Below are 12,500 nucleotides of genomic sequence, written 5' to 3'. Positions count from 1 at the left end.
TGTGCATTCGTGCGTGCGTGCGTGCGTGCGTACGTGAGAGCGCGTGCTGCAGGAAGTGTGTTTTTTTTAAAGAGGACGTCATGGATGGGTGGGTGTTTTTTCAATGTTCAGTTTGCACAAGTGTACTAAATTTTGGGCACGTCTCTGTGTGTGTGTGTGTGTGTGTGTGTGTGTGTGTGTGTGTGTGTGTGTGAGTGTGAGTGTCTGTGTTATGTGTATGTGTGTGTGAGGGGGTGGGGGGTTTGGGTGGAAGGGGGTGGGAGGCGGTCGGGGGGGGGGGTGGGGGGGGGGGTGGGGGTGGGGGGGCGGGGGATTGAGGGGGAAGGGTGAGGAGGGGAGAACGAAATTAAAAGCGCTTTGAGCAGCATTTCTGAAAAAAACAACCCAAAACAACAAAAAAACAAAAAACAAAAACAACACCACTGCGCAAAACTAACGTCCAATCTCATCATCAGTCATCATCATTAGTATCATAATCACTATCATTAGCACCAATATGTTGCTATGTTTAATTTAGTATGCATGGCCCAGCGGCACAACCATGGCTGCAACACTGACGAGTGACTGTGTGTGTGTGTGTGTGTGTGTGTGTGTGTGTGAGAGAGAGAGAGAGAGAGAGAGAGAGAGAGAGAGAGAGAGAGAGAGTTCAGAACAAAGCGAAGAATGTTGTGCTGGGTGGCCGTCGTTGTGTTGGGAGCAAGAATGATTGTGGGGCGTGTGCCGTCAGATAGATCAGTGACAGTGTTGGCTGCATGGCTAGACATTGCGCTTACTCGAGCACATACACCCTAGACATCCACACACACACAAACACACACACACACACAGATCCGTCATACACACACGCGCACGCACACACACACACACACGCACACACACACACACACGCATACAAACACAGACACAGACACACTTACGCACGGTGCGCTCAACCACTGACAAACTCTGTATACACACACACGTACACAAACACATGCACACATACACCAGAACGCAGCCATGCACTCACGAGGGCACACACACACACATACACACGCACCCGAGCGAATTCGTCCGTGATATACACACATTCAGAATTGCAACCCTTTTTAAAAAAAAAGTATTTTCGATGGTTATACACGTATTGGCTCGCGTGTATGTGTGTGTGTGTGTGTGTGTGAGAGAGAGAGAGAGAGAGAGAGACAGACAGACAGACAGACAGACAGAGACAACATTCATAATACGCCATATTTCCTTGCACACAACAACACAGTCAACAGAAAACACCTTTTTTGGGGGCAATATTTATTTAATTCACAAAGATCACAGAATATGTGCGTACACCAAGTCAAAGTACAGAGAAAAAAAAATGTCAGAAAAAAATTAGAAGAAAATAAAAAGCTGACGCCACAATCTACGCAGTGAAATCAGCCATTGTATTCACTGCAGTTCAATGAATCACCTATCAAAAATAAATAAATAAATAAATAAAATAAATAAAGGAAAAAAGAAAGCACAAATCTTATATCTGACACCAACAACACCTTATACGATCATCGTAAGTTTCATTTCCAGAGTTTTTACAGAGTTTAGGATATGGAAAGTGTCGTTCGAGTTAATAATGGATACCTTGAATGTCACAAATTCCCCAACCCATTCCATAATTATGATAAGAATAAACTCCTCTAACAGTTGATATCATCTTTGCTTCAGTAATCATATCACAATATCAGGCGATCAAATTTCAACATTAACAAAACTGGACTCTGCAATATTCATCAACAACATTATACTATCTCCGGAGTAACAACATTTGGACTCTGTCCTATAATAATGTCAACAACATCACATAAAGCATTTGTCACTCATATGTCTCAGAATTCAAAAACAGTAGACGGTTTCAAAAACGAAAACGATCTTTTAAACAGTTAAAAAAAAAAGAAAAGAATGTATGTCAGTTAATCTTTTTTGTTTAACGTGCGCGAAAAGTTATCGGATATAAAACTTAACTTATTCGACAGTTAGTAAACACAGCGGCAACATATTTTCCTACAAATCAAGTATACATCGGCAATGCAAAATAGTGTGTGTGTGTGTGTGTGTGTGTGTGTGGTGCAGACGTGTGTGTGTGTGTGTGTGTGTGTGTGTGTGGTGCAGACGTGTGTGTGTGTGTGTGTGGTGCAGACGTGTGTGTGTGTGTGTGTGTGTGTGTGTGTGTGTGTGGTGCAGACATGTGTGTGTCTGTTTCTGTGAATGAACTAATTCAACGACTGAACAACTGATCACGTTGTAACAAATGTTAATAACTTTTTTTAATTTTTTTTTTAAAAGAAAGCAAGAAAGAAAAAAATCGGAGACAGAAGGGTGTGTGTAGGTGAGGGTGAGGAAGAGAGGTGGGGGCGTGGGGTGTGTGTGTGTGTGGGGGGGGGGAAGTCGTGACGTAGAGCAGAAGGGTGGAGGATGGGGGGTGGAGGCAAAGAGAAGGAAGAGGAGAGGATGCGGCTGATTTAAAAAAAAAAAAAAAAAAAAAAAAAAAAAAAAAAAAAAACCCGCACAGAAGGCTACCTTGAACTGAACTGTTTAAAGTATGTGAACACCGCCCCGTGCGTACTGTCTGTAAGCAGCATCGGTGTTTTTTTTGGGGACCACTCAGAACTCAGGTCAGGGGCATAGCCCTTGCTACTGGTACCATGTAACCCAGTACTACCTGCCGCATGTGAAGTCTCCCAACGACGGACCAGGCGGAGGAGGAAACCTTCCCTACGGCTGTGAAGGCGAAAGAGGATGACTAAAGGGCAGGGGGAGCTCTTATCCTTGGCTGGAAGTCCCCCTAGGAGACGGAGCTCCGAAGAAAAAAACCTGCACCTGCCGAGGCCGTCCTACACGTGGCAGTATCTGCACCTGTAGGACTGTGAGCTTTAGTAGGCGAGAGAGTGGGGAAGGGACTGCACAACTCCTCACTAAAAAAAAGTCACCTGTGCTGGTCAGGCGTTTTCCCTTGCAACACCTGTGTGAAGTGCTGCGCATCCAGAATCGGCCTCTTCTCCCATATGAGGACACACACCGACAGATAAGCCTGCCTGCCTACTCATCCGTCGGACCGACGGGAGACTCCATCACTCAGAACTACATAACGGTAACTCACTCACACGAATCTGATCTGTATTTATTATTATTATTATAATATTTTATTTTTTAAATTATTTTTTATTATTATTTATTTATTTATCAAGTAACTGTTCACTTGGGTTTTTTTTTCTTAATTGGGTGATTATCTTAAAATACAGCAACTGTTCACTTGATTTTATTCTAACTGGATGATTACCTTAGAATAAAAATCAAAAGGTTTACAAACTGAGCTAAAACTAGAGAGAGATAAAAGAATAATGTTACAGCGCTGTAGCCGGCTGGCAACTTTGCCGTTATCGACTAGGAGCGGGTCTGCATCAATTAAAAAAAACAAAACAAGAGAGGCAAGGCCTTCAAGACTCACTTGTGATAAATTAAGTCCCCTAGCATTAATTACTGAGTAATTTCCCTTTTTTACTATCTGCACCAAAACGTTTGCAAAATAAATAAAAATTCCATGCTTAGCAAAAGAAGTTCCTGTTTGAACAAAAAATGATAATAACTCCTCTAGTTGTTGTGTCAGAATAAGAGGTCAAAGTGCCAAGTTTAGAGAATACAAAAAATATAAATATAACAGTAAATGCACTTTGCATATAATTATGCTTCTTTTTAAAATTTTTTTGTGCCCATCCCAGAGGTGCAATATTGTTTTTAAACAAGATGACTGGAAAGAAATGAATTTTTCCTATTTTTATGCCAAATTTGGTGTCAACTGACAAAGTATTTGCAGAGAAAATGTCAATGTTAAAGTTTACCACGGACACACAGACACACACACACAGACAACCGAACACCGGGTTAAAACATAGACTCACTTTGTTTACACAAGTGAGTCAAAAATAATGGATTAATTAATTCTCACGCACACGCCGCCCCTTCCCGCGGGTTGGTTCAGTTCAGTTCAGTTTCAGTAGTTCAGTAGCTCAAGGAGGCGTCACTGCGCTCGGACAAATCCATATGCGCTACACCACATCTGCCAAGCAGATGCCTGACCAGCAGTGTAACCGGTGTAACCCAACGCGGGTCACAGGTCACGAATCTGAAAGGATCGTAACTGAATGAGATTGCGTTACTCAGTTGTCAACCCGATACTGAAAATTCACTTGCTACTTTTCACTTTATTAGGACAGGTTCAGGTTCGTGTATATACTTTACTATAATCTAATGTATTTACTTGAATATTTTCAAATTTGATTATCGTGTTTCATTTTATGTTAAAATGTTTTACACTAAGCCCACAGCTGAGTCTCAAGGCCAGACCAGCGCGATAGGTTTATGACGCGAAAGTTAGGCATCTGCTCTCTCTGTCTCTCTTTTTTTCCTCTTCCTCCTTAAAGTGATAAGGTGTAGCGTATATGGATCACTCCGTACGCTTTGACATCTCCTTCAAACTGAAGCTGAAATGACTCGTGCTAGTGCTCAACTGTCTGGTTTTTAACTGGATGGGGAGACGGGCGCAACAGCTGAGTGGTTAACCCTTTCACCGCCAGCCAATTTAGAGTGCAAAATTCCCTTGTACTATAAACACAGAAAATATGGTGTCTAAGAATAGCTGGGCATTCCCCCCTGTGATGTGTAAAAGATATGGCCTATCCTAGCCACCGAACATAAAGAGCAGTAGGTTCATGGATAACAGACCCATGATCTGGTCACCCTTCAGTGACACGGGTCCTACACCTAGCTGCTGCATAAATGCGAGTTTGGCAGTGAAAGGGTTAACGCTTTTTGGACTTTCAATCTGTGGGTCCCGGGTTCGAATCCTGGTCATAGCACCTGGTGGCTAAAGGGTGGAGTTTCCCCCAACCCCCCCCCCCCCCCCCCCCCTGCCCCCCGATCTCCCACACCAACAGAGGCGCAGACCTGCTAGTGCCTAAACCCTCTCTCGTGTGCACACGCACGCACATCACAAAATACGGACGTTAAAAAAGTCCCGTAATCTATGTCAGTGTTCGGTGGGTTGTGGTAACAAGAACATAGCCGGCATGCACATCCCCGAAAACGGAGAAGGGCTGCCTGTATAGCGGGAGGGGGTGGGGGGTTAAAAACGGTCATACACGTAAAAGCCCAATTGTGCATAGCGCGAATGACCGTCGGAGACGCAGCCTAGGAACGAAGAAGAAGAATTAACTGGGGCAAATCGAACAATGGCAAAACAGAAATCAGACTGACATAGACCACAGACTTGATGGATGAATATGAACCACAATTAATGAGAGAAAACACCGAAAGACAGTACACACGACAACCAAAGCAAAAAAAAAAAAAAAAGTAATCACAGTATCATTGTAGTTGTCGTTCCTACCAAGAACGCGAAGAAATAAGTATCACTGATTAACAAAATGCAATACACGTGTAAAAAAGTGAAAACCATAAAATAAAGACACGAAAGAAAGAAAGAAATGCACGTATACATAAATGGCTAACGTTCTTTAAAATGCTGCATCGGAATCAAGTCAAAACAAGCACCAAATTATTAAATTAACAGAAGTACTGAATAATGCATACGTGTACATGTATAGTGCATTTGGGGACAGTGCAGACTGTTTATTACTATTTACTACGATAATGGCTGCTATGTGAGTGCACATATCATTTGACGTGCTGCTTAACACAGATTATTACAACCACCGTTCAACCGTGTTGAGTTCGTTTATCAGAATTACTGCCCGACCAGTACATAGTTCATTAGAATTATTGCTCAACGCGAGTAAAGTCTTTCAAAATTACTGCTTAGCGCGTGTACAATTTGATAGAATTATTGCCCAACGCAAGTACAATTTCTATTTATTAGACTCATTGCTTAGTTTAATTCAAGTAACGTGTGTACAGTTTATTTTACAATTATTGCTGAAGGCGTGTATGTATACAGTTTATTAAAACGCGTGCACAGTTTGTAACAACTATTGCTGAACGCGTGTAGGTATACAGTTTATTTAAAACGCGTGCACAGTTTGAAACAGTTACTACTGAACGCGTGTTACAATTATAGCTGAACGCGTGTAGGTATACAGTTTATTTAAAACGCGTGCACAGTTTGTAAGAATTATTGCTGAACGCGTGTAGGTATACAGTTTATTTAGAACGCGTGCACAGTTTGTAAGAATTATTGCTGAACGCGTGTAGGTATACAGTTTATTTAAAACGCGAGCACAGTTTGTAACAATTACTGCTGAACGCGTGTAGGTATACAGTTTATTAGAACGCGTGCACAGTTTGTAACAATTATTGCTGAACGCGTGTAGGTATACAGTTTATTTAGAACGCGAGCACAGTTTGTAACAATTATTGCTGAACGCGTGTAGATATACAGTTTATTAGAACGCGTGCACAGTTTGTAGCAATTATTGCTGAACGCGTGTTGGTATACAGTTTATTTAAAACGCGTGCACAGTTTGAAACAGTTACTACTGAACGCGTGTTACAATTATTGCTGAACGCGTGTAGGTATACAGTTTATTTAAAACGCGTGCACAGTTTGTAACAATTATTGCTGAACGCGTGAAGGTATACAGTTTATTTAAAACGCGTGCACAGTTTGTAACAATTGTTGCTGAACGCGTGTAGGTATACAGTTTATTTAGAACGCGAGCACAGTTTGTAACAATTATTGCTGAAGGCGTGTAGGTATACAGTTTATTACAGTTTCTGCTCTACACGCGTACAAGTTGACTGGAAGGGCTGTTGATAACGCGTGCACCGTCGATCAAAAGCGCTGTTGAACATCATGATGCCTACAGCTTATTACAAGCGTTGCTTAAACCTCACGTAGGTTTATAGTAAGTGCTGATTAACATATGTGCAAGATTAATTATGATGCTTAACGCACACTTCACTGGATGGTTTTATCTGCTGAACGCGATTGCAGTTTATTAGAAGTGCTGATTTAGCACGGGTCACGTTTGCGAAGATATGTACTGCTCTTCTTGGTGCAGCATTTTTCTACTTCTTTCTTTTTCTTCTTCTTTATTTCTTTCTCCTCTTCTTCTCTTCCTTCCCATTCTTTTTCTTTCGTTTTTCTTCGTCTTCCTTTCTTCCTTCTTCTTCTTCCTTCTGAAGTTTGCGAGGACATGCACTGCTCTTTCTGGTGAAGTATTTTTTCTACTTCTTTCTTTCTTTCTTCTTCTCTTTCTTCCCGTTCTTTTTCTTTCGTTTTTCTTCTCCTTTCTTCCTTCTTCTTCTTCTCCTTCCTCCTTCTGAAGTTTGCGAGGACATGCACTGCTCTTTCTGGTGAAGTAATTTTTCTACTTCTTTCTTTCTTGTTCTTCTTCTTCTCCCCCTTCTTTATTTCTTTCTTCTTTCTTCTCTTCCTTCCCATTCTTTTCTTTCGCTTTTCTTCTCCTTTCTTCTTCTTCTTCTCCTCCTTCTGCTTCTTCCTCTTATTGTTTCATATTAAGCTGCTCTTCGTTCCTTGCCCTGATTAAGCTTCGTCTTCAAACAGCAGCAGGGATGGTACCTTCCACATCTGACCCTGTTACAGTGGCTACAGTTTTAACAATAATTGGTTATATGCTTCACGCGTGTGCAGTCTATACTTTGCTGGGATGAGCGCTGGGTTCAAACGAAAACAACATTTAACTCACTCAGTACGGCCAGTCCTCTCTTCTCCTCTACACAGACCCCTCGGATGTCCAGTGGGTGTCTGAATGACCCAACCTTTAGCTTCCGTCGTCAGAACTGTGGTATTCTTTGTCAACATTCACCTCTTCAGTATAAGAGCCTTCCGCTTGCAATATTTTGATGATGGTAATTGGGCTGAAACGCTGTTAACGTCGTCTCTTTCGCAGTTCGTATGGAGAGAGTTAAGGAAAAAAAAAATGCGAATGCAGTTTATACTTTATTGGGACGAGCACTGGTTCAAAACGAAAACAAAAGTTAAGGAGAAAGTAAATCTGGGGATTGTGGATCGATTCCTGATCATCCACTCCAATCTCCATCTGACAGATTTGCTCAACTCCAGTTTCAAGCTTCAAAATCTTGCGTAGTTTATGTTGTGATAGTTTTTGTTCTAAACCTTTACAGTTTTCCTGAAATTCAAACTAAATCAAACACTTGACATTAACTGTATGTAAATCCATGGAGAGAAAAAATAATAATAAAAAAGAATGAAAAGTCGCAATCCAAAGTAACAGAATTTGACAACAATCATTTTTTACAAAGAGGTAGGTGTGAAAAAAAGGAGTATATAACAAACCCAAACAGATACATAAAAAATTCAAACCACTCCCCTTAGAGCCAATACAACAAAAAAAGCAAAGCCTTCTCCTCAGCTTGTAAGTGGTAATACTGTGTGAGAAATGTGTGAGGGAATTGTACACAGTGTGTGTGTGTGTGTGTGTGTGTGTGTGTGTGTGTGTGTGTGTGTGTGTGTGTGTGTGTGTTGTCTGTCTGTGTTTGTGTGTCTCTGTATGTACGTGCGTGGTGCGTGCCTGCGTGCGGTGTGTGTGTGTGTGTGTGTGTGTGTGTGTGTGTGTGTGGCGCGTACGTTTTGCTGTCGTTATCAATGCATTGTTATCACAGCAAAGCAGGTGTTCCCGTTAACAAGACCAGCGGTAATGATCCTGTTGTCCATCACAACAAAAAAAACAGCTAGTTAGGGTTCCGTACACTGTATAAAACAACATGATAATGAATAACACTGCTGTACATCAACATACATAGACAGGTATAAGAGAGAGAGAGAGAGAGAGAGAGAGAGAGAGAGAGAGAGAGAGAGAGACAGAGACAGAGAAAGAGAAAGAGAAAAAAAGAGAGAGAGAGAGAACTTCACACGATAAATTCAGCAAGTTTTGTATGATGTCCATGTGTGCAAGGACCGATGTTGTTGATAGAGAGAGAGAGAGACAGACAGATAGATAGATAAAGAGAGAGAGAGAGAGAGAGAGACAGACAGACAGACAGAGAGACAGACAGACAGAGAGAGAGAGAGTCAACTGCCTTTAAGCAACGTACAGACCTGCATGTCTCAATCTAACGCGATGCAAATCATACCCCCTGTCCCAAGTCATCCACATGTTCCAAATCAACCTCCTGCCCAAAACTCAGCCACAGGACCTGGTGTCGGAGATTATAACTTGGTATCATCCACCTGATCAATGACTGAACTGGGGGACGGAAAACCTTTCACAGTCATCATCTTTAAATGCTTAAAAAAAAAGAAGCACAAAATCGAAGGTCCATAAATTAATAAATACAACTTCAATCATCATAAATATCATCATCATTTCTGTTGTCGTTATTGCTCTTAATACCATTATAATTATCACCATCATCATCGTTATCAGTATTCATCTAGGCAGTAGTATCGATCAGTAATGTCAAACACAGGCCAGCTGATCTCAAAGGACATAACAAATCAACATAAATTGTGTAAATGCTTATCTACTTATTCATTCATTAATACGTTTATATACTGAGTTATTGTCGTCTGTAAGTTAGCGGATTGCAGAGGCCGTCACCAAGGCTAAAAAATGTGATGCACTATCTTCAAAACAAAACAGAAGCTGTGCTTGGCAGATGTAAAAGACTCAACATAAAAAAAGTAAAAAAAAAAAAAAAAACCGAAAAAAATAACTGCACAGCTCAATGCCACATACCTATAACAACACACACCAGCATAAAGAAAACTATCAGCAGCAGCAGTAGCAGACAGCAGCGGTACACATAATAAGCAGTAGAGACAATCAAAAGCTGCTTAATTAATTGACCACCATCGCCCCCTGTCCCGTTTTCCATCCAGGTAACCTGACAATGCGTAGGACTACCACAGCATACCATTGCGGCCCAACTGGACAGACGTCAGCATACTCAGAGAAACAAAAAGTAAGGTTAAAACCCTGCTTCAGCAGTGTGTGTCTGTCTGTCCTAAACAGGAGGCTCTTTGATTTAGCCTGCCTGCAAAACAACAACAACAAAAAAAAGACAAAAAAAGACACCACCACCACCACCAACAAAAGAAAACGACAAAAAAAACAACAACAAATAAACCAACAGGGGAAAAGATTAACCCTTTCACCGCCAGTCAATTAAGAGTACAAAATTCCCTTGTGGTATAAACACAGAAAAGACAGTGGCTAAGAATAGCTGGGGATTCCCCCTGCGATGTATAGAAAATATGGCCTATCCTACCACCGAACATTAAAAGAGCAGTAGGCTCATGGATAACAGACCAATGAATGGTCACCTTTCAGTGACATGGGTCCTCTACCACGCCTGTGCATAAATGCGAGCTTGGTGGTGAAAGGGTTAAAAGGAAAACAACAACAACAACAACAACAAATCAATAACAAAAAAACAAAAGAAAAACAACCCACAACAACGGAAGGAATGATAGAAGGAGTTGGTGGACACGGAGGAGAAGAGGAGGAGCAGAACAGAGAGAGAGAGAGAGAGAGAGAGAGAGAGAGAGATAAAACATGAAGGGTAAGAAAGGCAAAGGAGTAGAGGAGAAGGAGGAAGAGAGAGGTTAAAAGTGATGGGTGGGGTGGGGTAGTGGAGGGGGGAGGGGAGGGGAGTAAAAAGGCAAAGGAGAAGAGGAGGAGAAGGAGGAAGAGAGAGGATAAAAGTGATGGGTGGGGTGGGGTGGGGTGGGGGAGGGGGAGGGGGGGAGAAGGCAAAGGAGTTGAGGAGAAGAAGGAGGAAGAGAGCGGTTAAAAGTGATGGTGGGGTGGGGTGGGGTGGGGGAGGGGGGAGGGGAGGGGAGTAAGAAGGCAAAGGAGTAGAGGAGGAGAAGGATGAAGAGAGCGGTTAAAAGTGATGGGTGGGGTGGGGTGGTGGAGGGGGAGGGGAGGGGAGTAAGAAGGCAAAGGAGTAGAGGAGGAGAAGGAGGAAGAGAGCGGTTAAAAGTGATGGGTGGGGTGGGGTGGGGGAGGGGTAGGGGAGGGGAGTAAGAAGGCAAAGGAGAAGAGGAGGAGAAGGAGGAAGAGAGAGGATAAAAGTGATGGGTGGGGTGGGGTGGGGGAGGGGGGAGGGGGGGGTGGAGAAGGCAAAGGAGTAGAAGAGAAGAAGGAGGAAGAGAGAGGTTAAAAGTGATGGGTGGGGTGGGGTGGGGGAGGGGAGGGTAGGGGAGGGGGGAGGGAAAGGCAAAGGAGAAGAGGAGAAGAAGGAGGAAGAGAGAGGTTAAAAGTGATGGGTGGGGTGGGGGAGGGGAGGGGAGGGGGGAGAAGGGGGGGGGTAAGAAGGCAAAGGAGAAGAAGAGGAGATGATGGCGATGAAGGTGAACGAGGAGCAGGAGGAGGAAATAGAGGAGAAAAAAAGTGAAGGAGAAGGACAAAGGACAGAAGAAGAAGAAGAAGAACAACAACAACAACAATAACAAAAAAAGCAGAATCAAATCGCCCAGACCAATTCTTGACCTCTCAGAGGTAATAATAAAAGTAATCGCTTCTGGTTGCTGCATTCTGTGAATAAAACTATACTGAGACATCTTAACCCCCCCCCCCCCCCCGCAAAAAAACAAAACAAAAAAAAAACCACCACAAAAACCAACAACAATCAAGTTATCAATGAAACATTCAGTACTTACAGCTCATCATAGACATCAAAAAACAACAAAGAAACGTTGTTCCTCTGATTCAAACAAAAACCTGCATAATTACATGTCATATATGAATGAATAAACAAATTTGAAAAAAACAACCCCACAAAAAAACAATTATATACATCGAGAAACAACTGCAAACAACATACACTCTACAGGAAAACACATAGGATAATTGGAGGAGAAAAAAAAAACTGAAGGAAAACTAAAATGTAGTGTGGTGGGGGAAAGGGAGGGGAGGTAAGGAGGGTAAGAAGGGACGGGGTGGTGGTGGTGGGGTGTGTGTGTGTGTGTGGAGGGGGGGGGGCGCGGGGGGGTTAGAGGCAAAATGCATTAGAAAAATCCAGTCAATTAAAAATTCGCATAGACTTACACAAGTGTACAAAAGTAGATCGGAGAGATAGAATCCCTGTCTTTCAACAACAAAATCAACCAGAAATCCCAGCCCCCTAAAAAAAAAAAAAAAAAAAAAAAAGAAAAGAAAAAGAAAAAAACAAGGAGAAAATAATGAGAAAAGACCACCTTTCTCCCTCCCCAAAACAAAACAAGACAACCCCACCCCCCTACACACGCACACATAAAAGCGTTGAATAGAAACATATCAACTGACCTGGTTCTTACCCAACGCTGAGAACAAAACAAAACAAAACAAAAAAAAACACACAAAAAACACGTAAAAACAAAACCACATGAATTATAAATATAAATATTCCCACAGAAAGGAAAACATACCCCCCAATTGTAAAGTTTTAAATCAGATAACAATGGCCACATAACCGAACAATCATTTTCTTCTTTTTTTTTCTTCTTAAACGGTGGAGTGTAAGTTAACCCCCCCTCCCCGCTCCCCCCCCCC

This window comes from Babylonia areolata, chromosome 31, assembly GCF_041734735.1.
Source record: "Babylonia areolata isolate BAREFJ2019XMU chromosome 31, ASM4173473v1, whole genome shotgun sequence".
Classification (NCBI taxonomy): Eukaryota; Metazoa; Mollusca; class Gastropoda; order Neogastropoda; family Buccinidae; genus Babylonia; species Babylonia areolata.
This window is presented reverse-complemented; position numbering follows the sequence as displayed.